Source organism: Phalangium opilio, unplaced genomic scaffold (assembly GCF_054372755.1).
Source record: "Phalangium opilio isolate 3A_F unplaced genomic scaffold, DU_Popi_V2 ptg000505l_1, whole genome shotgun sequence".
Taxonomy (NCBI): domain Eukaryota; kingdom Metazoa; phylum Arthropoda; class Arachnida; order Opiliones; family Phalangiidae; genus Phalangium; species Phalangium opilio.
Genome location: NW_028324239.1, coordinates 3,164,578 through 3,190,653, shown reverse-complemented (window position 1 = coordinate 3,190,653; position 26,076 = coordinate 3,164,578). Strand labels below are relative to the sequence as shown.

Sequence of the window (26,076 nt, the reverse complement as noted above, 5' to 3'; positions counted from 1 at the left end):
GACGAACATTTAATTTTTGGGCTTCCGTGGCATATTTTTTAGCGCGTTCAGCTGTTAACCAATAGGTTGGTGGTTCGAGCCCACTCGGGAGAGGTGTTGTGGGGTCTCAGATGTAGCGTGAAAAGTCATAACTTTTCAACAATACCTGACAACCATTGAATTTCTGAGCTTCCGTGGCTCAATGGTTGGCGCTTTAGGCTGTTAACCAATAGGTTGGTGATTCGAGCCCACCCGGGAGCGGTGTTATGGGATCTCAAATGTAACGTAAAAAGTCAGAGTTTTTCCACAATACCTGACGAACATTTAATTTTTGGGCTTCCGTGGCGCAATGGTTAGCGCGTTCAGCTGTTAACCGAAAGGTTGGTGGTTCGAGCCCACCCGGGAGCGGTGTTATGGGATCTCAAATGTAACGTAGAAAGTCAGAGTTTTTCCACAATACCTGACGAACATTTAATTTTTGGGCTTCCGTGGCGCAATGGTTAGCGCGCAGCGCGTTCAGCTGTTAACCGAAAAGTTGGTGGTTCGAGCCCACCCGGGAGAGGTGTTGTGGGGTCTCTGATGTAGCGTGAAAAGTCATAACTTTTCCACAATACCTGACAACCATTTAATTGCTGAACTTCCGTGGCTCAATGGTTAGCGCGTTCGGCTGTTAACCAAAAGGTTGGTGGTTCAAGCCCACCCGGGAGCGGTATTATGGGATCTCAAATGTAACGTAAAAAGTCAGAGTTTTTCCACAATACCTGACGAACATTTAATTTTTGGGCTTCCGTGGCGCAATGGTTAGCGCGTTCAGCTGTTAACCGAAAGGTTGGTGGCTCGAGCCCACCCGGGAGAGGTGTTGTGGGGTCTCAGATGTAGCGTGAAAAGTCATAACTTTTCCACAATACCTGACAACCATTCAGTTTCTGAGCTTCCGTGGCTCAATGGTTAGCGCGTTCAGCTGCTAACCGAAAGGTTGGTGGTTGGAGCCCACCCGGAAGCGGTGTTATGGGATCTCAAATGTAACGTAAAAAGTCAGAGTTTTTCCACAATACCTGACGAACATTTAATTTTTGGGCTTCCGTGGCGCAATGGTTAGCGCGTTCAGCTGTTAACCGAAAGGTTGGTGGTTCGAGCCCACCCGGGAGAGGTGTTGTGGGGTCTCAGATGTAGCGTGAAAAGTCATAACTTTTCCACAATACCTGACAACCATTCAGTTTCTGAGCTTCCGCGGCTCAATGGTTAGCGCGTTAGGCTGTTAACCAATAGGTTGGTGGTTCGAGCCCACCCGGGAGCGGTGTTGTGAAGTCGCAAATGTAACGTAAAAAGGCAAAGTTTTTCCACAATACCTGACGAACATTTAATTTTTGGGCTTCCGTGGCTCAATGGTTAGCGCGTTCAGCTGTTAACCGAAAGGTTGATGGTTCGAGCCCACCCGGAAGCGGTGTTATGGGATCTCAAATGTAACGTAAAAAGTCAGAGTTTTTCCACAATACCTGACGAACATTTAATTTTTGGGCTTCCGTGGCGCAATGGTTAGCGCGTTCAGCTGTTAACCGAAAAGTTGGTGGTTCGAGCCCACCCGGGAGAGGTGTTGTGGGGTCTCTGATGTAGCGTGAAAAGTCATAACTTTTCCACAATACCTGCCAACCATTTAATTTCTGAGCTTCCGTGGCTCAATGGTTAGCGCGTTCGGCTGTTAACCAATAGGTTGGTGGTTCGAGCCCACCCGGGAGAGGTGTTGTGGGGTCTCAGATGTAGCGTGAAAAGTCATAACTTTTCCACAATACCTGACAACCATTCAGTTTCTGAGCTTCCGTGGCTCAATGGTTAGCGCGTTCAGCTGTTAACCGAAAGGTTGATGGTTCGAGCCCACCCGGAAGCGGTGTTATGGGATCTCAAATGTAACGTAAAAAGTCAGAGTTTTTCCACAATACCTGACGAACATTTAATTTTTGGGCTTCCGTGGCGCAATGGTTAGCGCGTTCAGCTGTTAACCGAAAAGTTGGTGGTTCGAGCCCACCCGGGAGAGGTGTTGTGGGGTCTCTGATGTAGCGTGAAAAGTCATAACTTTTCCACAATACCTGCCAACCATTTAATTTCTGAGCTTCCGTGGCTCAATGGTTAGCGCGTTCGGCTGTTAACCAATAGGTTGGTGGTTCGAGCCCACCCGGGAGAGGTGTTGTGGGGTCTCAGATGTAGCGTGAAAAGTCATAACTTTTCCACAATACCTGACAACCATTCAGTTTCTGAGCTTCCGTGGCTCAATGGTTAGCGCGTTCAGCTGTTAACCGAAAGGTTGATGGTTCGAGCCCACCCGGAAGCGGTGTTATGGGATCTCAAATGTAACGTAAAAAGTCAGAGTTTTTCCACAATACCTGACGAACATTTAATTTTTGGGCTTCCGTGGCGCAATGGTTAGCGCGTTCAGCTGTTAACCGAAAGGTTGGTGGTTCGAGCCCACCCGGGAGAGGTGTTGTGGGGTCTCAGATGTAGCGTGAAAAGTCATAACTTTTCCACAATACCTGACAACCATTCAGTTTCTGAGCTTCCGCGGCTCAATGGTTAGCGCGTTAGGCTGTTAACCAATAGGTTGGTGGTTCGAGCACACCCGAAAGCGGTGTTATGGGATCTCAAATGTAACGTAAAAAGTCAGAGTTTTTCCACAATACCTGACGAACATTTAATTTTTGGGCTTCCGTGGCGCAATGGTTAGCGCGTTCAGCTGTTAACCGAAAGGTTGGTGGTTCGAGCCCACCCGGGAGCGGTGTTGTGGGATCTCAAATGTAACGTAAAAAGTCAGAGTTTTTCCACAATACCTGACGAACATTTAATTTTTGGGCTTCCGTGGCATATTTTTTAGCGCGTTCAGCTGTTAACCAATAGGTTGGTGGTTCGAGCCCACTCGGGAGAGGTGTTGTGGGGTCTCAGATGTAGCGTGAAAAGTCATAACTTTTCAACAATACCTGACAACCATTGAATTTCTGAGCTTCCGTGGCTCAATGGTTGGCGCTTTAGGCTGTTAACCAATAGGTTGGTGATTCGAGCCCACCCGGGAGCGGTGTTATGGGATCTCAAATGTAACGTAAAAAGTCAGAGTTTTTCCACAATACCTGACGAACATTTAATTTTTGGGCTTCCGTGGCGCAATGGTTAGCGCGTTCAGCTGTTAACCGAAAGGTTGGTGGTTCGAGTCCACCCGGGGGCGGTGTTATGGGATCTCAAATGTAACGTAGAAAGTCAGAGTTTTTCCACAATACCTGACGAACATTTAATTTTTGGGCTTCCGTGGCGCAATGGTTAGTGCGCAGCGCGTTCAGCTGTTAACCGAAAAGTTGGTGGTTCGAGCCCACCCGGGAGAGGTGTTGTGGGGTCTCTGATGTAGCGTGAAAAGTCATAACTTTTCCACAATACCTGACAACCATTTAATTGCTGAACTTCCGTGGCTCAATGGTTAGCGCGTTCGGCTGTTAACCAAAAGGTTGGTGGTTCAAGCCCACCCGGGAGCGGTATTATGGGATCTCAAATGTAACGTAAAAAGTCAGAGTTTTTCCACAATACCTGACGAACATTTAATTTTTGGGCTTCCGTGGCGCAATGGTTAGCGCGTTCAGCTGTTAACCGAAAGGTTGGTGGCTCGAGCCCACCCGGGAGAGGTGTTGTGGGGTCTCAGATGTAGCGTGAAAAGTCATAACTTTTCCACAATACCTGACAACCATTCAGTTTCTGAGCTTCCGTGGCTCAATGGTTAGCGCGTTCAGCTGCTAACCGAAAGGTTGGTGGTTGGAGCCCACCCGGAAGCGGTGTTATGGGATCTCAAATGTAACGTAAAAAGTCAGAGTTTTTCCACAATACCTGACGAACATTTAATTTTTGGGCTTCCGTGGCGCAATGGTTAGCGCGTTCAGCTGTTAACCGAAAGGTTGGTGGTTCGAGCCCACCCGGGAGAGGTGTTGTGGGGTCTCAGATGTAGCGTGAAAAGTCATAACTTTTCCACAATACCTGACAACCATTCAGTTTCTGAGCTTCCGCGGCTCAATGGTTAGCGCGTTAGGCTGTTAACCAATAGGTTGGTGGTTCGAGCCCACCCGGGAGCGGTGTTGTGAAGTCGCAAATGTAACGTAAAAAGGCAAAGTTTTTCCACAATACCTGACGAACATTTAATTTTTGGGCTTCCGTGGCTCAATGGTTAGCGCGTTCAGCTGTTAACCGAAAGGTTGATGGTTCGAGCCCACCCGGAAGCGGTGTTATGGGATCTCAAATGTAACGTAAAAAGTCAGAGTTTTTCCACAATACCTGACGAACATTTAATTTTTGGGCTTCCGTGGCGCAATGGTTAGCGCGTTCAGCTGTTAACCGAAAAGTTGGTGGTTCGAGCCCACCCGGGAGAGGTGTTGTGGGGTCTCTGATGTAGCGTGAAAAGTCATAACTTTTCCACAATACCTGCCAACCATTTAATTTCTGAGCTTCCGTGGCTCAATGGTTAGCGCGTTCGGCTGTTAACCAATAGGTTGGTGGTTCGAGCCCACCCGGGAGAGGTGTTGTGGGGTCTCAGATGTAGCGTGAAAAGTCATAACTTTTCCACAATACCTGACAACCATTCAGTTTCTGAGCTTCCGTGGCTCAATGGTTAGCGCGTTCAGCTGTTAACCGAAAGGTTGATGGTTCGAGCCCACCCGGAAGCGGTGTTATGGGATCTCAAATGTAACGTAAAAAGTCAGAGTTTTTCCACAATACCTGACGAACATTTAATTTTTGGGCTTCCGTGGCGCAATGGTTAGCGCGTTCAGCTGTTAACCGAAAGGTTGGTGGTTCGAGCCCACCCGGGAGAGGTGTTGTGGGGTCTCAGATGTAGCGTGAAAAGTCATAACTTTTCCACAATACCTGACAACCATTCAGTTTCTGAGCTTCCGCGGCTCAATGGTTAGCGCGTTAGGCTGTTAACCAATAGGTTGGTGGTTCGAGCACACCCGAAAGCGGTGTTATGGGATCTCAAATGTAACGTAAAAAGTCAGAGTTTTTCCACAATACCTGACGAACATTTAATTTTTGGGCTTCCGTGGCGCAATGGTTAGCGCGTTCAGCTGTTAACCGAAAGGTTGGTGGTTCGAGCCCACCCGGGAGCGGTGTTGTGGGATCTCAAATGTAACGTAAAAAGTCAGAGTTTTTCCACAATACCTGACGAACATTTAATTTTTGGGCTTCCGTGGCATATTTTTTAGCGCGTTCAGCTGTTAACCAATAGGTTGGTGGTTCGAGCCCACTCGGGAGAGGTGTTGTGGGGTCTCAGATGTAGCGTGAAAAGTCATAACTTTTCAACAATACCTGACAACCATTGAATTTCTGAGCTTCCGTGGCTCAATGGTTGGCGCTTTAGGCTGTTAACCAATAGGTTGGTGATTCGAGCCCACCCGGGAGCGGTGTTATGGGATCTCAAATGTAACGTAAAAAGTCAGAGTTTTTCCACAATACCTGACGAACATTTAATTTTTGGGCTTCCGTGGCGCAATGGTTAGCGCGTTCAGCTGTTAACCGAAAGGTTGGTGGTTCGAGCCCACCCGGGAGCGGTGTTATGGGATCTCAAATGTAACGTAGAAAGTCAGAGTTTTTCCACAATACCTGACGAACATTTAATTTTTGGGCTTCCGTGGCGCAATGGTTAGCGCGCAGCGCGTTCAGCTGTTAACCGAAAAGTTGGTGGTTCGAGCCCACCCGGGAGAGGTGTTGTGGGGTCTCTGATGTAGCGTGAAAAGTCATAACTTTTCCACAATACCTGACAACCATTTAATTGCTGAGCTTCCGTGGCTCAATGGTTAGCGCGTTCGGCTGTTAACCAAAAGATTGGTGGTTCAAGCCCACCCGGGAGCGGTGTTATGGGATCTCAAATGTAACGTAAAAAGTCAGAGTTTTTCCACAATACCTGACGAACATTTAATTTTTGGGCTTCCGTGGCGCAATGGTTAGCGCGTTCAGCTGTTAACCGAAAGGTTGGTGGCTCGAGCCCACCCGGGAGAGGTGTTGTTGGGTCTCAGATGTAGCGTGAAAAGTCATAACTTTTCCACAATACCTGACAACCATTCAGTTTCTGAGCTTCCGTGGCTCAATGGTTAGCGCGTTCAGCTGCTAACCGAAAGGTTGGTGGTTGGAGCCCACCCGGAAGCGGTGTTATGGGATCTCAAATGTAACGTAAAAAGTCAGAGTTTTTCCACAATACCTGACGAACATTTAATTTTTGGGCTTCCGTGGCGCAATGGTTAGCGCGTTCAGCTGTTAACCGAAAGGTTGGTGGTTCGAGCCCACCCGGGAGAGGTGTTGTGGGGTCTCAGATGTAGCGTGAAAAGTCATAACTTTTCCACAATACCTGACAACCTTTCAATTTCTGAGCTTCCTTGGCTCAATGGTTAGCGCGTTCGGCTGTTAACCAATAGGTTGGTGGTTCGAGCCCACCCGGGAGCGGTGTTGTGAAGTCTCAAATGTAACGTAAAAAGGCAAAGTTTTTCCACAAAACCTGACGAACATTATTTTTTGGGCTTCCGTGGCGCAATGGTTAGCGCGTTCGGCTGTTAACCGAAAGGTTGGTGGTTCGAGCCCACCCGGGAGCGGTGTTATGGGGTCTCAAATGTAACGTAAAAAGTCAGAGTTTTCCACAATACCTGACGACCATTTAATTTTTGGGCTTCCGTGGCGCAATGGTTAGCGCGTTCGGCTGTTAACCAAAATGTTGGTGGTTCGAGCCCACCCGGGAGCGGTGTTATGGGATCTCAAATGTAAGGTAAATAGTCAGAGTTTTTCCACAATAGCTGAAGACCATTTCATTTCTGAGCTTCTTTGGCTCCATGGTTAGCGCGTTCGGATGTTAACCAATAGGTTGGTGGTTCGAGCCCACGCGAGAGAGGTGCTGTGGGATCTCAAATGTAACGTAAAAAGCCAAAGTTTTTCCACAATACCTGACAACCAATTAATTTCTGAGATTCCGTGGCTCAATGGTTAGCGCGTTCGGCTGTTAACCGAAAGGTTGGTGGTTCAAGCCCACCCGGGAGCGGTGTTGTGAAGTCTCAAATGTAACGTAAAAATCCAAAGCTTTTCCTCAATACCTGACGACCATTTATTTTTTGGGCTTCCGTTGCGCAATGGTTAGCCCTTCGGCTGTTAACCGAAAGGTTGGTGGTTCGAGCCCACCCGGGAGAGGTGTTGTGGGGTCTCAGATGTAGCGTGAAAAGTCATAACTTTTCCACAATACCTGACAACCTTTCAATTTCTGAGCTTCCGTGGGTCAATGGTTAGCGCGTTCGGCTGTTAACCAATAGGTTGGTGGTTCGAGCCCACCCGGGAGCGGTGTTGTGAAGTCTCAAATGTAACGTAAAAAGGCAAAGTTTTTCCACAATACCTGACGAACATTTTTTTTGGGCTTCCGTGGCGCAATGGTTAGCGCGTTCGGCTGTTAACCGAAAGGTTGGTGGTTCGAGCCCAGCCGGGAGCGATGTTATGGGATCTCAAATGTAACGTAAAAAGTCAGAGTTTTTCCACAATACCTGACGAACATTTAATTTTTGGGCTGCCGTGGCGCAATGGTTAGCGCGTTCGGCTGTTAACCAAAATGTTGGTGGTTCGAGCCCACCCGGGAGCGGTGTTATGGGATCTCAAATGTAAGGTAAATAGTCAGAGTTTTTCCACAATAGCTGAAGACCATTTCATTTCTGAGCTTCTTTGGCTCCATGGTTAGCGCGTTCGGATGTTAACCAATAGGTTGGTGGTTCGAGCCCACGCGAGAGAGGTGCTGTGGGATCTCAAATGTAACGTAAAAAGCCAAAGTTTTTCCACAATACCTGACAACCAATTAATTTCTGAGATTCCGTGGCTCAATGGTTAGCGCGTTCGGCTGTTAACCGAAAGGTTGGTGGTTCAAGCCCACCCGGGAGCGGTGTTGTGAAGTCTCAAATGTAACGTAAAAATCCAAAGCTTTTCCTCAATACCTGACGACCATTTATTTTTTGGGCTTCCGTTGCGCAATGGTTAGCCCTTCGGCTGTTAACCGAAAGGTTGGTGGTTCGAGCCCACCCGGGAGAGGTGTTGTGGGGTCTCAGATGTAGCGTGAAAAGTCATAACTTTTCCACAATACCTGACAACCTTTCAATTTCTGAGCTTCCGTGGGTCAATGGTTAGCGCGTTCGGCTGTTAACCAATAGGTTGGTGGTTCGAGCCCACCCGGGAGCGGTGTTGTGAAGTCTCAAATGTAACGTAAAAAGGCAAAGTTTTTCCACAATACCTGACGAACATTTTTTTTGGGCTTCCGTGGCGCAATGGTTAGCGCGTTCGGCTGTTAACCGAAAGGTTGGTGGTTCGAGCCCAGCCGGGAGCGATGTTATGGGATCTCAAATGTAACGTAAAAAGTCAGAGTTTTTCCACAATACCTGACGAACATTTAATTTTTGGGCTGCCGTGGCGCAATGGTTAGCGCGTTCGGCTGTTAACCGAAAGGTTGGTGGTTCGAGCCCAGCCGGGAGCGGTGTTATGGGATCTCAAATGTAACGTAAAAAGTCAGAGTTTTTCCACAATACCTGACGAACATTTAATTTTTGGGCTTCCGTGGCGCAATGGTTAGCGCGTTCGGCTGTTAACCGAAAGGTTGGTGGTTCGAGCCCACCCGGGAGAGGTGTTGTGGGGTCTCAAATGTAACGTAAAAAGTCAGAGTTTTTCCACAATACCTGACGAACATTTAATTTTTGGGCTTCCGTGGCGCATTTTTTAGCGCGTTCAGCTGTTAACCGAAAGGTTGGTGGTTCGATCCCACCCGGGAGAGGTGTTTTGGGATCTCAAATGTAACGTAAAAAGTCAGAGTTTTTCCACAATACCTGACGACCATTTAATTTTTGGGCTTCCGTGGCGCAATGGTTAGCGCGTTCGGCTGTTAACCAAAATGTTGGTGGTTCGAGCCCACCCGGGAGCGGTGTTGTGAAGTCGCAAATGTAACGTAAAAAGGCAAAGTTTTTCCACAATACCTGACGAACATTTAATTTTTGGGCTTCCGTGGCGCAATGGTTAGCGCGTTCGGCTGTTAACCGAAAGGTTGGTGGTTGGAGCCCACCCGGGAGAGGTGTTGTGGGGTCTCAGATGTAGCGTGAAAAGTCATAACTTTTCCACAATACCTGACAACCTTTCAATTTCTGAGCTTCCTTGGCTCAATGGTTAGCGCGTTCGGCTGTTAACCAATAGGTTGGTGGTTCGAGCCCACCCGGGAGCGGTGTTGTGAAGTCTCAAATGTAACGTAAAAAGGCAAAGTTTTTCCACAATACCTGACGAACATTTTTTTTTGGGCTTCCGTGGCGCAATGGTTAGCGCGTTCGGCTGTTAACCGAAAGGTTGGTGGTTCGAGCCCAGCCGGGAGCGGTGTTATGGGATCTCAAATGTAACGTAAAAAGTCAGAGTTTTTCCACAATACCTGACGAACATTTAATTTTTGGGCTTCCGAGGCACAATGGTTAGCGCGTTCGGCTGTTAACCGAAAGGTTGGTGGTTCGAGCCCACCCGGGAGAGGTGTTGTGGGGTCTCAAATGTAACGTAAAAAGTCAGAGTTTTTCCACAATACCTGACGAACACTTAATTTTTGGGCTTCCGTTGCGCAATGGTTAGCGCGTTCAGCTTTTAACCGAAAGGTTGGTGGTTCGAGCCCACCCGGAAGCGGTGTTATGGGTTCTTAAATTTAACGTAAAAAGTCAGAGTTTTTCCACAATACCTGACGAACATTTAATGTTTGGGCTTCCGTGGCGCATTTTTTAGCGCGTTCAGCTGTTAACCGAAAGGTTGGTGGTTCGATCCCACCCGAGAGAGGTGTTTTGGGATCTCAAATGTAACGTAAAAAGTCATAGTTTTTCCACAATACCTGACGAACATTTAATTTTTGGGCTTCCGTGGCGCATTTTTTAGCGCGTTCAGCTGTTAACCGAAAGGTTGTTGGTTCGAGCCCACCCAGGAGAGGTGTTGTGGGGTCTCAGATGTAGCGTGAAAAGTCATAACTTTTCCACAATACCTGACAACCATTCAATTTCTGAGCTTCCGTGGCTCAATGGCTATCGCGTTCGGCTGTTAACCAATAGGTTGGTGGTTCGAGCCCACACGGGAGCGGTGTTGTGGGATCTCAAATGTAACGTAAAAAGCCAAAGTTTTTCCACAATACCTGACAACCATTTAATTTCTGAGATTCCGTGGCTCAATGGTTAGCGCGTTCGGCTGTTAACCGAAAGGTTGGTGGTTCAAGCCCACCCGGGAGCGGTGTTATGGGATCTCAAATGTAACGTAAAAAGTCAGAGTTTTTCCACAATACCTGTTGACCATTTTTTTTTGGGCTTCCGTAGCGCAATGGTTAGCGCGTTCGGCTGTTAACCGAAAGGTTGGTGGTTCGAGCCCACCCGGGAGAGGTGTTGTGGAGTCTCAGATGTAACGTAAAAAGTCAAAACTTTTCCACAATACGTGACAACCATTTAATATCTGAGCTCCCGTGGCTCAATGGTTATCGCGTTCGGCTGTTAACCAATAGGTTGGTGGTTCGAGCCCACCCGGGAGCGGTGTTGTGGGATCTCAAATGTAACGTAAAAAGCCAAAGTTTTTCCACAATACCTGACAACCATTTAATTTCTGAGATTCCGTGGCTCAATGGTTAGCGCGTTCGGCTGTTAACCGAATGGTTGGTATTTCAAGCCCACCCGGGAGCGGTGTTGTGAAGTCTCAAATGTAACGTAAAAAGCCAAAGCTTTTCCACAATACCTGACGACCATTTATTTTTTGGGCTTCCGTAACGCAATGGTTAGCGCGTTCGGCTGTTAACCGAAAGGTTGGTGGTTCGAGCCCACCCGGGAGCGGTGTTGTGAAGTCTCAAATGTAACGTAAAAAGCCAAACATTTTCCACAATACCTGACAACCATTTAATTTCTGAGATTCCGTGGCTCAATGGTTAGCGCGTTCGGCTGTTAACCGAAAGGTTGGTGGTTCGAGCCCACCCGGAAGAGGTGTTGTGGAGTCTCAGATGTAGCGTAAAAAGTCAAAACTTTTCCACAATACGTGACAACCATTTAATTTCTGAGATTCCGTGGCTCAATGGTTAGCGCGTTCGGCTGTTAACCGAAAGGTTGGTATTTCAAGCCCACCCGGGAGCGGTGTTGTGAAGTCTCAAATGTAACGTAAAAAGCCAAAGCTTTTCCACAATACCTGACGACCATTTATTTTTTGGGCTTCCGTAACGCAATGGTTAGCGCGTTCGGCTGTTAACCGAAAGGTTGGTGGTTCGAGCCCACCCGGGAGCGGTGTTGTGAAGTCGCAAATGTAACGTAAAAAGGCAAAGTTTTTCCACAATACCTGACGAACATTTAATTTTTGGGCTTCCGTGGCTCAATGGTTAGCGCGTTCAGCTGTTAACCGAAAGGTTGATGGTTCGAGCCCACCCGGAAGCGGTGTTATGGGATCTCAAATGTAACGTAAAAAGTCAGAGTTTTTCCACAATACCTGACGAACATTTAATTTTTGGGCTTCCGTGGCGCAATGGTTAGCGCGTTCAGCTGTTAACCGAAAAGTTGGTGGTTCGAGCCCACCCGGGAGAGGTGTTGTGGGGTCTCTGATGTAGCGTGAAAAGTCATAACTTTTCCACAATACCTGCCAACCATTTAATTTCTGAGCTTTTGTGGCTCAATGGTTAGCGCGTTCGGCTGTTAACCAATAGGTTGGTGGTTCGAGCCCACCCGGGAGAGGTGTTGTGGGGTCTCAGATGTAGCGTGAAAAGTCATAACTTTTCCACAATACCTGACAACCATTCAGTTTCTGAGCTTCCGTGGCTCAATGGTTAGCGCGTTCAGCTGTTAACCGAAAGGTTGATGGTTCGAGCCCACCCGGAAGCGGTGTTATGGGATCTCAAATGTAACGTAAAAAGTCAGAGTTTTTCCACAATACCTGACGAATATTTAATTTTTGGGCTTCCTTGGCGCAATGGTTAGCGCGTTCAGCTGTTAACCGAAAGGTTGGTGGTTCGAGCCCACCCGGGAGAGGTGTTGTGGGGTCTCAGATGTAGCGTGAAAAGTCATAACTTTTCCACAATACCTGACAACCATTCAGTTTCTGAGCTTCCGCGGCTCAATGGTTAGCGCGTTAGGCTGTTAACCAATAGGTTGGTGGTTCGAGCACACCCGAAAGCGGTGTTATGGGATCTCAAATGTAACGTAAAAAGTCAGAGTTTTTCCACAATACCTGACGAACATTTAATTTTTGGGCTTCCGTGGCGCAATGGTTAGCGCGTTCAGCTGTTAACCGAAAGGTTGGTGGTTCGAGCCCACCCGGGAGCGGTGTTGTGGGATCTCAAATGTAACGTAAAAAGTCAGAGTTTTTCCACAATACCTGACGAACATTTAATTTTTGGGCTTCCGTGGCATATTTTTTAGCGCGTTCAGCTGTTAACCAATAGGTTGGTGGTTCGAGCCCACTCGGGAGAGGTGTTGTGGGGTCTCAGATGTAGCGTGAAAAGTCATAACTTTTCAACAATACCTGACAACCATTGAATTTGTGAGCTTCCGTGGCTCAATGGTTGGCGCTTTAGGCTGTTAACCAATAGGTTGGTGATTCGAGCCCACCCGGGAGCGGTGTTATGGGATCTCAAATGTAACGTAAAAAGTCAGAGTTTTTCCACAATACCTGACGAACATTTAATTTTTGGGCTTCCGTGGCGCAATGGTTAGCGCGTTCAGCTGTTAACCGAAAGGTTGGTGGTTCGAGCCCACCCGGGAGCGGTGTTATGGGATCTCAAATGTAACGTAGAAAGTCAGAGTTTTTCCACAATACCTGACGAACATTTAATTTTTGGGCTTCCGTGGCGCAATGGTTAGCGCGCAGCGCGTTCAGCTGTTAACCGAAAAGTTGGTGGTTCGAGCCCACCCGGGAGAGGTGTTGTGGGGTCTCTGATGTAGCGTGAAAAGTCATAACTTTTCCACAATACCTGACAACCATTTAATTGCTGAGCTTCCGTGGCTCAATGGTTAGCGCGTTCGGCTGTTAACCAAAAGGTTGGTGGTTCAAGCCCACCCGGGAGCGGTGTTATGGGATCTCAAATGTAACGTAAAAAGTCAGAGTTTTTCCACAATACCTGACGAACATTTAATTTTTGGGCTTCCGTGGCGCAATGGTTAGCGCGTTCAGCTGTTAACCGAAAGGTTGGTGGCTCGAGCCCACCCGGGAGAGGTGTTGTGGGGTCTCAGATGTAGCGTGAAAAGTCATAACTTTTCCACAATACCTGACAACCATTCAGTTTCTGAGCTTCCGTGGCTCAATGGTTAGCGCGTTCAGCTGCTAACCGAAAGGTTGGTGGTTGGAGCCCACCCGGAAGCGGTGTTATGGGATCTCAAATGTAACGTAAAAAGTCAGAGTTTTTCCACAATACCTGACGAACATTTAATTTTTGGGCTTCCGTGGCGCAATGGTTAGCGCGTTCAGCTGTTAACCGAAAGGTTGGTGGTTCGAGCCCACCCGGGAGAGGTGTTGTGGGGTCTCAGATGTAGCGTGAAAAGTCATAACTTTTCCACAATACCTGACAACCTTTCAATTTCTGAGCTTCCTTGGCTCAATGGTTAGCGCGTTCGGCTGTTAACCAATAGGTTGGTGGTTCGAGCCCACCCGGGAGCGGTGTTGTGAAGTCTCAAATGTAACGTAAAAAGGCAAAGTTTTTCCACAATACCTGACGAACATTATTTTTTGGGCTTCCGTGGCGCAATGGTTAGCGCGTTCGGCTGTTAACCGAAAGGTTGGTGGTTCGAGCCCACCCGGGAGCGGTGTTATGGGGTCTCAAATGTAACGTAAAAAGTCAGAGTTTTCCACAATACCTGACGACCATTTAATTTTTGGGCTTCCGTGGCGCAATGGTTAGCGCGTTCGGCTGTTAACCAAAATGTTGGTGGTTCGAGCCCACCCGGGAGCGGTGTTATGGGATCTCAAATGTAAGGTAAATAGTCAGAGTTTTTCCACAATAGCTGAAGACCATTTCATTTCTGAGCTTCTTTGGCTCCATGGTTAGCGCGTTCGGATGTTAACCAATAGGTTGGTGGTTCGAGCCCACGCGAGAGAGGTGCTGTGGGATCTCAAATGTAACGTAAAAAGCCAAAGTTTTTCCACAATACCTGACAACCAATTAATTTCTGAGATTCCGTGGCTCAATGGTTAGCGCGTTCGGCTGTTAACCGAAAGGTTGGTGGTTCAAGCCCACCCGGGAGCGGTGTTGTGAAGTCTCAAATGTAACGTAAAAATCCAAAGCTTTTCCTCAATACCTGACGACCATTTATTTTTTGGGCTTCCGTTGCGCAATGGTTAGCCCTTCGGCTGTTAACCGAAAGGTTGGTGGTTCGAGCCCACCCGGGAGAGGTGTTGTGGGGTCTCAGATGTAGCGTGAAAAGTCATAACTTTTCCACAATACCTGACAACCTTTCAATTTCTGAGCTTCCGTGGGTCAATGGTTAGCGCGTTCGGCTGTTAACCAATAGGTTGGTGGTTCGAGCCCACCCGGGAGCGGTGTTGTGAAGTCTCAAATGTAACGTAAAAAGGCAAAGTTTTTCCACAATACCTGACGAACATTTTTTTTGGGCTTCCGTGGCGCAATGGTTAGCGCGTTCGGCTGTTAACCGAAAGGTTGGTGGTTCGAGCCCAGCCGGGAGCGATGTTATGGGATCTCAAATGTAACGTAAAAAGTCAGAGTTTTTCCACAATACCTGACGAACATTTAATTTTTGGGCTGCCGTGGCGCAATGGTTAGCGCGTTCGGCTGTTAACCGAAAGGTTGGTGGTTCGAGCCCAGCCGGGAGCGGTGTTATGGGATCTCAAATGTAACGTAAAAAGTCAGAGTTTTTCCACAATACCTGACGAACATTTAATTTTTGGGCTTCCGTGGCGCAATGGTTAGCGCGTTCGGCTGTTAACCGAAAGGTTGGTGGTTCGAGCCCACCCGGGAGAGGTGTTGTGGGGTCTCAAATGCAACGTAAAAAGTCAGAGTTTTTCCACAATACCTGACGAACACTTAATTTTTGGGCTTCCGTGGCGCATTTTTTAGCGCGTTCAGCTGTTAACCGAAAGGTTGTTGGTTCGAGCCCACCCAGGAGAGGTGTTGTGGGGTCTCAGATGTAACGTAAAAAGTCAGAGTTTTTCCACAATACCTGACGACCATTTAATTTTTGGGCTTCCGTGGCGCAATGGTTAGCGCGTTCGGCTGTTAACCAAAATGTTGGTGGTTCGAGCCCACCCGGGAGAGGTGTTGTGGGGTCTCAGATGTAGCGTGAAAAGTCATAACTTTTCCACAATAGCTGACAACCATTCAATTTCTGAGCTTCCGTGGCTCAATGGTTAGCGCGTTCGGCTGTTAACCGAAAGGTTGGTGGTTCGAGCCCACCCGGAAGAGGTGTTGTGGAGTCTCAGATGTAGCGTAAAAAGTCAAAACTTTTCCACAATACGTGACAACCATTTAATTTCTGAGCTCCCGTGGCTCAATGGTTATCGCGTTCGGCTGTTAACCAATAGGTTGGTGGTTCGAGCCCACACGGGAGCGGTGTTATGGGATCTCAAATGAAACGTAAAAAGTCAGAGTTTTTCCACAATAGCTGAAGACTATTTCATTTCTGAGCTTCTTTGGCTCCATGGTTAGCGCGTTCGGATGTTAACCGAAAGGTTGGTGGTTCGAGCCCACCCGGGAGTGGTGTTGTGGAGTCTCAAATGTAACTTAAAAAGCCAAAGTTTTTCCACAATACCTGACGACCATTTATTTTTTGGGCTTCCGTAGCGCAATGGTTAGCGCGTTCGGCTGTTAACCCAAAGGTTGGTGGTTCGAGCCCACCCGGGAGCGGTGTTGTGAAGTCTCAAATGTAACGTAAAAAGCCAAAGTTTTTCCACAATACGTGACAACCATTTAATTTCTGAGCTCCCATGGCTCAATGGTTATCGCGTTCGGCTGTTAACCAATAGGTTGGTGGTTCGAGCCCACCCGGGAGTGGTGTTGTGAGATCTCAAATGTAACGTAAAAAGCCAAAGTTTTCCCACAATACCTGACAACCATTTAATTTCTGAGCTTCCGTGGCTCAATGGTTAGAGCGTTCGGCTGTTAACCAATAGCTTGGTGGTTCGAGCCCACCCGGGAGCGGTGTAGTGGGATCTCAAATGTAACGTAAAAAGCCAAAGTTTTTCCACAATACCTGACGACCATTTAATTTTTGGGCTTCCGTGGCGCAATGGTTAGCGCGTTCGGCTGTTAACCAAAATGTTGGTGGTTCGAGCCCACCCGGGAGAGGTGTTGTGGGGTCTCAGATGTAGCGTGAAAAGTCATAACTTTTCCACAATAGCTGACAACCATTCAATTTCTGAGCTTCCGTGGCTCAATGGTTAGCGCGTTCGCCTGTTAACCAATAGGTTGGTGGTTCGAGCCCACCCGGGAGCGGTGTTGTGAAGTCGCAAATGTAACGTAAAAAGGCAAAGTTTTTCCACAATACCTGACGAACATTTAATTTTTTGGGCTTCCGTAGCGCAATGGTTAGCGCGTTCGGCTGTTAACCCAAAGGTTGGTGGTTCGAGCCCACCCGGGAGCGGTGTTGTGAAGTCTCAGATGTAACGTAAAAAGCCAAAGTTTTTCCACAATACGTGACAACCATTTAATTTCTGAGCTCCCATGGCTCAATGGTTATCGCGTTCGGCTGTTAACCAATAGGTTGGTGGTTCGAGCCCACCCGGGAGTGGTGTTGTGAGATCTCAAATGTAACGTAAAAAGCCAAAGTTTTCCCACAATACCTGACAACCATTTAATTTCTGAGCTTCCGTGGCTCAATGGTTAAAGCGTTCGGCTGTTAACCAATAGCTTGGTGGTTCGAGCCCACCCGGGAGCGGTGTAGTGGGATCTCAAATGTAACGTAAAAAGCCAAAGTTTTTCCACAATACCTGACGACCATTTAATTTTTGGGCTTCCGTGGCGCAATGGTTAGCGCGTTCGGCTGTTAACCAAAATGTTGGTGGTTCGAGCCCACCCGGGAGAGGTGTTGTGGGGTCTCAGATGTAGCGTGAAAAGTCATAACTTTTCCACAATAGCTGACAACCATTCAATTTCTGAGCTTCCGTGGCTCAATGGTTAGCGCGTTCGCCTGTTAACCAATAGGTTGGTGGTTCGAGCCCACCCGGGAGCGGTGTTGTGAAGTCGCAAATGTAACGTAAAAAGGCAAAGTTTTTCCACAATACCTGACGAACATTTAATTTTTGGGCTTCCGTGGCGCAATGGTTAGCGCGTTCGGCTGTTAACCGAAAGGTTGGTGGTTGGAGCCCACCCGGGAGAGGTGTTGTGGGGTCTCAGATGTAGCGTGAAAAGTCATAACTTTTCCACAATACCTGACAACCTTTCAATTTCTGAGCTTCCTTGGCTCAATGGTTAGCGCGTTCGGCTGTTAACCAATAGGTTGGTGGTTCGAGCCCACCCGGGAGCGGTGTTGTGAAGTCTCAAATGTAACGTAAAAAGGCAAAGTTTTTCCACAATACCTGACGAACATTTTTTTTTGGGCTTCCGTGGCGCAATGGTTAGCGCGTTCGGCTGTTAACCGAAAGGTTGGTGGTTCGAGCCCAGCCGGGAGCGGTGTTATGGGATCTCAAATGTAACGTAAAAAGTCAGAGTTTTTCCACAATACCTGACGAACATTTAATTTTTGGGCTTCCGTTGCGCAATGGTTAGCGCGTTCAGCTTTTAACCGAAAGGTTGGTGGTTCGAGCCCACCCGGAAGCGGTGTTATGGGTTCTTAAATTTAACGTAAAAAGTCAGAGTTTTTCCACAATACCTGACGAACATTTAATATTTGGGCTTCCGTGGCGCATTTTTTAGCGCGTTCAGCTGTTAACCGAAAGGTTGGTGGTTCGATCCCACCCGGGAGAGGTGTTTTGGGATCTCAAATGTAACGTAAAAAGTCATAGTTTTTCCACAATACCTGACGAACATTTAATTTTTGGGCTTCCGTGGCGCATTTTTTAGCGCGTTCAGCTGTTAACCGAAAGGTTGTTGGTTCGAGCCCACCCAGGAGAGGTGTTGTGGGGTCTCAGATGTAGCGTGAAAAGTCATAACTTTTCCACAATACCTGACAACCATTCAATTTCTGAGCTTCCGTGGCTCAATGGCTATCGCGTTCGGCTGTTAACCAATAGGTTGGTGGTTCGAGCCCACACGGGAGCGGTGTTGTGGGATCTCAAATGTAACGTAAAAAGCCAAAGTTTTTCCACAATACCTGACAACCATTTAATTTCTGAGATTCCGTGGCTCAATGGTTAGCGCGTTCGGCTGTTAACCGAAAGGTTGGTATTTCAAGCCCACCCGGGAGCGGTGTTGTGAAGTCTCAAATGTAACGTAAAAAGCCAAAGCTTTTCCACAATACCTGACGACCATTTATTTTTTGGGCTTCCGTAACGCAATGGTTAGCGCGTTCGGCTGTTAACCGAAAGGTTGGTGGTTCGAGCCCACCCGGGAGCGGTGTTGTGAAGTCTCAAATGTAACGTAAAAAGCCAAACATTTTCCACAATACGTGACAACCATTTAATTTCTGAGCTCCCGTGGCTCAATGGTTATCGCGTTCGGCTGTTAACCAATAGGTTGGTGGTTCGAGCCCACCCGGGAGCGGTGTTGTGGGATCTCAAATGTAACGTAAAAAGCCAAAGTTTTTCCACAATACCTGACAACCATTTAATTTCTGAGATTCCGTGGCTCAATGGTTAGCGCGTTCGGCTGTTAACCGAAAGGTTGGTGGTTCGAGCCCACCCGGAAGAGGTGTTGTGGAGTCTCAGATGTAGCGTAAAAAGTCAAAACTTTTCCACAATACGTGACAACCATTTAATTTCTGAGCTCCCGTGGCTCAATGGTTATCGCGTTCGGCTGTTAACCAATAGGTTGGTGGTTCGAGCCCACACGGGAGCGGTGTTGTGGGATCTCAAATGTAACGTAAAAAGCCAAAGTTTTTCCACAATACCTGACAACCATTTAATTTCTGAGATTCCGTGGCTCAATGGTTAGCGCGTTCGGCTGTTAACCGAAAGGTTGGTATTTCAAGCCCACCCGGGAGCGGTGTTGTGAAGTCTCAAATGTAACGTAAAAAGCCAAAGCTTTTCCACAATACCTGACGATCATTTATTTTTTGGGCTTCCGTAACGCAATGGTTAGCGCGTTCGGCTGTTAACCGAAAGGTTGGTGGTTCGAGCCCACCCGGGAGCGGTGTTGTGAAGTCTCAAATGTAACGTAAAAAGCCAAACATTTTCCACAATACGTGACAACCATTTAATTTCTGAGCTCCCGTGGCTCAATGGTTATCGCGTTCGGCTGTTAACCAATAGGTTGGTGGTTCGAGCCCACCCGGGAGCGGTGTTGTGGGATCTCAAATGTAACGTAAAAAGCCAAAGTTTTTCCACAATACCTGACAACCATTTAATTTCTGAGATTCCGTGGCTCAATGGTTAGCGCGTTCGGCTGTTAGCCGAAAGGTTGGTGGTTCGAGCCCACCCGGAAGAGGTGTTGTGGAGTCTCAGATGTAGCGTAAAAAGTCAAAACTTTTCCACAATACGTGACAACCATTTAATTTCTGAGCTCCCGTGGCTCAATGGTTATCGCGTTCGGCTGTTAACCAATAGGTTGGTGGTTCGAGCCCACACGGGAGCGGTGTTATGGGATCTCAAATGAAACGTAAAAAGTCAGAGTTTTTCCACAATAGCTGAAGACTATTTCATTTCTGAGCTTCTTTGGCTCCATGGTTAGCGCGTTCGGATGTTAACCGAAAGGTTGGTGGTTCGAGCCCACCCGGGAGTGGTGTTGTGGAGTCTCAAATGTAACTTAAAAAGCCAAAGTTTTTCCACAATACCTGACGACCATTTATTTTTTGGGCTTCCGTAGCGCAATGGTTAGCGCGTTCGGCTGTTAACCCAAAGGTTGGTGGTTCGAGCCCACCCGGGAGCGGTGTTGTGAAGTCTCAAATGTAACGTAAAAAGCCAAAGTTTTTCCACAATACGTGACAACCATTTAATTTCTGAGCTCCCATGGCTCAATGGTTATCGCGTTCGGCTGTTAACCAATAGGTTGGTGGTTCGAGCCCACTCGGGAGTGGTGTTGTGAGATCTCAAATGTAACGTAAAAAGCCAAAGTTTTCCCACAATACCTGACAACCATTTAATTTCTGAGCTTCCGTGGCTCAATGGTTAGAGCGTTCGGCTGTTAACCAATAGCTTGGTGGTTCGAGCCGACCCGGGAGCGGTGTAGTGGGATCTCAAATGTAACGTAAAAAGCCAAAGTTTTTCCACAATACCTGACGAACATTTTATTTTTGGGCTTCCGTGGCGCTATGGTTAGCGCGTTCAGCTGTTAACCGAAAGGTTGGTGGTTCGAGCCCACCCGGGAGAGGTGTTGTGGGGTCTCAGATGTAGCGTGAAAAGTCAAAACTTTTCCACAAAAAGGTTGGTGGTTCGAGCCCACCCGGGAGAGGTGTTGTGGAGTCTCAGATGTAGCGTGAAAAGTCATAACTTTTCCACAATACCTGGCAACCATTTAATTTCTGAGCTTCCGTGGCTCAATGGTTAGAGCGTTCGGCTGTTAACCAATAGGTTGGTTGTTCGAGCCCATCCGGGAGCGGTGTTGTGGGATCTCAAATGTAACGTAAAAAGCCAAAGTTTTTCCACAATACCTGACGACCATTTAATTTTTGGGCTTCCGTGGCGCAATGGTTAGCGCGTTCGGCTGTTAACCAAAATGTTGGTGGTTCGAGCCCACCCGGGAGCGGTGTTATGGGATCTCAAATGTAAGGTAAAAGTCAGAGTTTTTCCACAATAGCTGAAGACCATTTCATTTCTGAGCTTCTTTGGCTCCATGGTTAGCGCGTTCGGATGTTAACCAAAAGGTTGGTGGTTGGAGCCCACCCAGGAGAAGTGTTGTGGGGTCTCAGATGTAGCGTGAAAAGTCATAATTTTTCCTCAATACCTGACAACCATTTATTTTTTGGGCTTCCGTAGCGCAATGGTTAGCGCGTTCGGCTGTTAACCGAAAGGTTGGTGGTTCGAGCCCACCCGGGAGAGGTGTTGTGGGGTCTCAGATGTAGCGTGAAAAGTCAAAACTTTTCCACAAAAAGGTTGGTGGTTCGAGCCCACCCGGGAGAGGTGTTGTGGAGTCTCAGATGTAGCGTGAAAAGTCATAACTTTTCCACAATACCTGGCAACCATTTAATTTCTGAGCTTCCGTGGCTCAATGGTTAGAGCGTTCGGCTGTTAACCAATAGGTTGGTTGTTCGAGCCCATCCGGGAGCGGTGTTGTGGGATCTCAAATGTAACGTAAAAAGCCAAAGTTTTTCCACAATACCTGACGACCATTTAATTTTTGGGCTTCCGTGGCGCAATGGTTAGCGCGTTCGGCTGTTAACCAAAATGTTGGTGGTTCGAGCCCACCCGGGAGCGGTGTTATGGGATCTCAAATGTAAGGTAAAAGTCAGAGTTTTTCCACAATACCTGACAACCATTCAATTTCTGAGCTTCCGTGGCTCCATGGTTAGCGCGTTCGGATGTTAACCAAAAGGTTGGTGGTTCGAGCCCACCCAGGAGAAGTGTTGTGGGGTCTCAGATGTAACGTAAAAAGGCAAAGTTTTTCCACAATACCTGACGAACATTTAATTTTTGGGCTTCCGTGGCGCAATGGTTAGCGCGTTCGGCTGTTAACCGAAAGGTTGGTGGTTGGAGCCCACCCGGGAGAGGTGTTGTGGGGTCTCAGATGTAGCGTGAAAAGTCATAACTTTTCCACAATACCTGACAACCTTTCAATTTCTGAGCTTCCGTGGCTCAATGGTTAGCGCGTTCGGCTGTTAACCAATAGGTTGGTGGTTCGAGCCCACCCGGGAGCGGTGTTGTGAAGTCTCAAATGTAACGTAAAAAGGCAAAGTTTTTCCACAATACCTGACGAACATTTTTTTTTGGGCTTCCGTGGCGCAATGGTTAGCGCGTTCGGCTGTTAACCGAAAGGTTGGTGGTTCGAGCCCAGCCGGGAGCGGTGTTATGGGATCTCAAATGTAACGTAAAAAGTCAGAGTTTTTCCACAATACCTGACGAACATTTAATTTTTGGGCTTCCGTGGCACAATGGTTAGCGCGTTCGGCTGTTAACCGAAAGGTTGGTGGTTCGAGCCCACCCGGGAGAGGTGTTGTGGGGTCTCAAATGTAACGTAAAAAGTCAGAGTTTTTCCACAATACCTGACGAACACTTAATTTTTGGGCTTCCGGTGCGCAATGGTTAGCGCGTTCAGCTTTTAACCGAAAGGTTGGTGGTTCGAGCCCACCCGGAAGCGGTGTTATGGGTTCTTAAATTTAACGTAAAAAGTCAGAGTTTTTCCACAATACCTGACGAACATTTAATTTTTGGGCTTCCGTGGCGCATTTTTTAGCGCGTTCAGCTGTTAACCGAAAGGTTGGTGGTTCGATCCCACCCGGAAGCGGTGTTATGGGATCTCAAGTGTAACGTAAAAAGTCAGAGTTTTTCCACAATACCTGAAAACCATTCAATTTCTGAGCTTCCGTGGCTCAATGGTTAGCGCGTTCGGCTGTTATCCAATAGGTTGGTGGTTCGAGCCCACCCGGGAGCGGTGTTATGGGATCTCAAATGTAACGTAAAAAGTCACAGTTTTTCCACAATACCTGACGAACATTTAATTTTTGGGCTTCCGTGGCGCAATGGTTAGCGCGTTCAGCTGAAAACCGAAAGGTTGGTGGCTCGAGCCCACCCGGGAGAGGTGTTGTGGGGTCTCAGATGTAGCGTGAAAACTCATAACTTTTCCACAATACCTGACAACCATTCAGTTTCTGAGCTTCCGTGGCTCAATGGTTAGCGCGTTCAGCTGTTAACCGAAAGGTTGGTGGTTCGAGCCCACCCGGAAGCGGTGTTATGGGATCTCAAATGTAACGTAAAAAGTCAGAGTTTTTCCACAATACCTGACGAACATTTAATTTTTGGGCTTCCGTGGCGCAATAGTTAGCGCGTTCAGCTGTTAACCGAAAGGTTGGTGGTTCGAGCCCACCCGGGAGAGGTGTTGTGGGGTCTCAGATGTAGCGTGAAAAGTCATAACTTTTCCACAATACCTGACAACCATTCAGTTTCTGAGCTTCCGCGGCTCAATGGTTAGCGCGTTAGGCTGTTAACCAATAGGTTGGTGGTTCGAGCACACCCGAAAGCGGTGTTATGGGATCTCAAATGTAACGTAAAAAGTCAGAGTTTTTCCACAATACCTGACGAACATTTAATTTTTGGGCTTCCGTGGCGCAATGGTTAGCGCGCAGCGCGTTCAGCTGTTAACCGAAAAGTTGGTGGTTCGAGCCCACCCGGGAGCGGTGTTGTGAAGTCTCGAATGTAACGTAAAAAGGCAAAGTTTTTCCACAATACCTGACGAACATTATTTTTTGGGCTTCCGTGGCGCAATGGTTAGCGCGTTCGGCTGTTAACCGAAAGGTTGGTGGTTCGAGCCCACCCGGGAGCGGTGTTATGGGGTCTGAAATGTAACGTAAAAAGTCAGAGTTTTCCACAATACCTGACGACCATTTAATTTTTGGGCTTCCGTGGCGCAATGGTTAGCGCGTTCGGCTGTTAACCAAAATGTTGGTGGTTCGAGCCCACCCGGGAGCGGTGTTATGGGATCTCAAATGTAAGGTAAATAGTCAGAGTTTTTCCACAATAGCTGAAGACCATTTCATTTCTGAGCTTCTTTGGCTCCATGGTTAGCGCGTTCGGATGTTAATCAATAGGTTGGTGGTTCGAGCCCACGCGAGAGAGGTGTTGTGGAGTCTCAGATGTAGCGTAATAAGTCAAAACGTTTCCACAATACGTGACAAATATGTAATTTCTGAGCTCCCGTGGCTCAATGGTTATCGCGTTCGGCTGTTAACCAATAGGTTGGTGGTTCGAGCCCACCCGGGAGCGGTGTTGTGGGATCTCAAATGTAAGGTAAAAAGCCAAAGTTTTTCCACAATACCTGACAACCAATTAATTTCTGAGATTCCGTGGCTCAATGGTTAGCGCGTTCGGCTGTTAACCGAAAGGTTGGTGGTTCAAGCCCACCCGGGAGCGGTGTTGTGAAGACTCAAATGTAACGTAAAAATCCAAAGCTTTTCCTCAATACCTGACGACCATTTATTTTTTGGGCTTCCGTTGCGCAATGGTTAGCCCTTCGGCTGTTAACCGAAAGGTTGGTGGTTCGAGCCCACCCGGGAGAGGTGTTGTGGGGTCTCAGATGTAGCGTGAAAAGTCATAACTTTTCCACAATACCTGACAACCTTTCAATTTCTGAGCTTCCGTGGGTCAAGGGTTAGCGCGTTCGGCTGTTAACCAATAGGTTGGTGGTTCGAGCCCACCCGGGAGCGGTGTTGTGAAGTCTCAAATGTAACGTAAAAAGGCAAAGTTTTTCCACAATACCTGACGAACATTTTTTTTGGGCTTCCGTGGCGCAATGGTTAGCGCGTTCGGCTGTTAACCGAAAGGTTGGTGGTTCGAGCCCAGCCGGGAGCGGTGTTATGGGATCTCAAATGTAACGTAAAAAGTCAGAGTTTTTCCACAATACCTGACGAACATTTAATTTTTGGGCTGCCGTGGCGCAATGGTTAGCGCGTTCGGCTGTTAACCGAAAGGTTGGTGGTTCGAGCCCAGCCGGGAGCGGTGTTATGGGATCTCAAATGTAACGTAAAAAGTCAGAGTTTTTCCACAATACCTGACGAACATTTAATTTTTGGGCTTCCGTGGCGCAATGGTTAGCGCGTTCGGCTGTTAACCGAAAGGTTGGTGGTTCGAGCCCACCCGGGAGAGGTGTTGTGGGGTCTCAAATGTAACGTAAAAAGTCAGAGTTTTTCCACAATACCTGACGAACACTTAATTTTTGGGCTTCCGTGGCGCAATGGTTAGCGCGTTCAGCTTTTAACCGAAAGGTTGGTGGTTCGAGCCCACCCGGAAGCGGTGTTATGGGTTCTTAAATTTAACGTAAAAAGTCAGAGTTTTTCCACAATACCTGACGAACATTTAATTTTTGGGCTTCCGTGGCGCATTTTTTAGCGCGTTCAGCTGTTAACCGAAAGGTTGGTGGTTCGATCCCACCCGGGAGAGGTGTTTTGGGATCTCAAATGTAACGTAAAAAGTCTGAGTTTTTCCACAATACCTGACGACCATTTAATTTTTGGGCTTCCGTGGCGCAATGGTTAGCGCGTTCGGCTGTTAACCAAAATGTTGGTGGTTCGAGCCCACCCGGGAGAGGTGTTGTGGGGTCTCAGATGTAGCGTGAAAAGTCATAACTTTTCCACAATAGCTGACAACCATTCAATTTCTGAGCTTCCGTGGCTCAATGGTTAGCGCGTTCGGCTGTTAACCAATAGGTTGGTGGTTCGAGCCCACCCGGGAGCGGTGTTGTGAAGTCTCAAATGTAACGTAAAAAGGCAAAGTTTTTCCACAATACCTGACGAACATTTAATTTTTGGGCTTCCGTGGCGCAATGGTTAGCGCGTTCGGCTGTTAACTGAAAGGTTGGTGGTTGGAGCCCACCCGGGAGAGGTGTTGTGGGGTCTCAGATGTAGCGTGAAAAGTCATAACTTTTCCACAATACCTGACAACCTTTCAATTTCTGAGCTTCCTTGGCTCAATGGTTAGCGCGTTCGGCTGTTAACCAATAGGTTGGTGGTTCGAGCCCACCCGGGAGCGGTGTTGTGAAGTCTCAAATGTAACGTAAAAAGGCAAAGTTTTTCCACAATACCTGACGAACATTTTTTTTTGGGCTTCCGTGGCGCAATGGTTAGCGCGTTCGGCTGTTAACCGAAAGGTTGGTGGTTCGAGCCCACACGGGAGCGGTGTTGTGGGATCTCAAATGTAACGTAAAAAGCGAAAGTTTTTCCACAATACCTAACAACCATTTAATTTCAGAGATTCCGTGGCTCAATGGTTAGCGCGTTCGGCTGTTAACCGAAAGGTTGGTGGTTCAAGCCGACCCGGGAGCGGTGTTATGGGATCTCAAATGTAACGTAAAAAGTCAGAGTTTTTCCACAATACCTGTTGACCATTTTTTTTTGGGCTTCCGTAGCG

General features: G+C 47.7%; 5 non-coding genes across 5 annotated transcripts; all 5 read left to right on the top strand.

Annotated features, from left to right (window-relative positions):
- The first annotated feature begins 909 nt into the window (after nt 1-909).
- On the top strand, nt 910-982 carry TRNAS-GCU (transfer RNA serine (anticodon GCU)). The gene has a single exon. It is a non-coding gene; the product is annotated as a tRNA-Ser (tRNA).
- Nucleotides 983-3,709: 2,727 nt separating this feature from the next.
- Nucleotides 3,710-3,782, top strand: TRNAS-GCU (transfer RNA serine (anticodon GCU)). Its single transcript has one exon. It is a non-coding gene; the product is annotated as a tRNA-Ser (tRNA).
- A 2,286-nt stretch (nt 3,783-6,068) lies between these two features.
- TRNAS-GCU (transfer RNA serine (anticodon GCU)) lies at nt 6,069-6,141 on the top strand. The gene has a single exon. It is a non-coding gene; the product is annotated as a tRNA-Ser (tRNA).
- Nucleotides 6,142-13,268: 7,127 nt separating this feature from the next.
- TRNAS-GCU (transfer RNA serine (anticodon GCU)) lies at nt 13,269-13,341 on the top strand. The gene has a single exon. It is a non-coding gene; the product is annotated as a tRNA-Ser (tRNA).
- An 11,549-nt stretch (nt 13,342-24,890) lies between these two features.
- Nucleotides 24,891-24,963, top strand: TRNAK-UUU (transfer RNA lysine (anticodon UUU)). The gene has a single exon. It is a non-coding gene; the product is annotated as a tRNA-Lys (tRNA).
- The last annotated feature ends 1,113 nt before the right edge of the window (nt 24,964-26,076 follow it).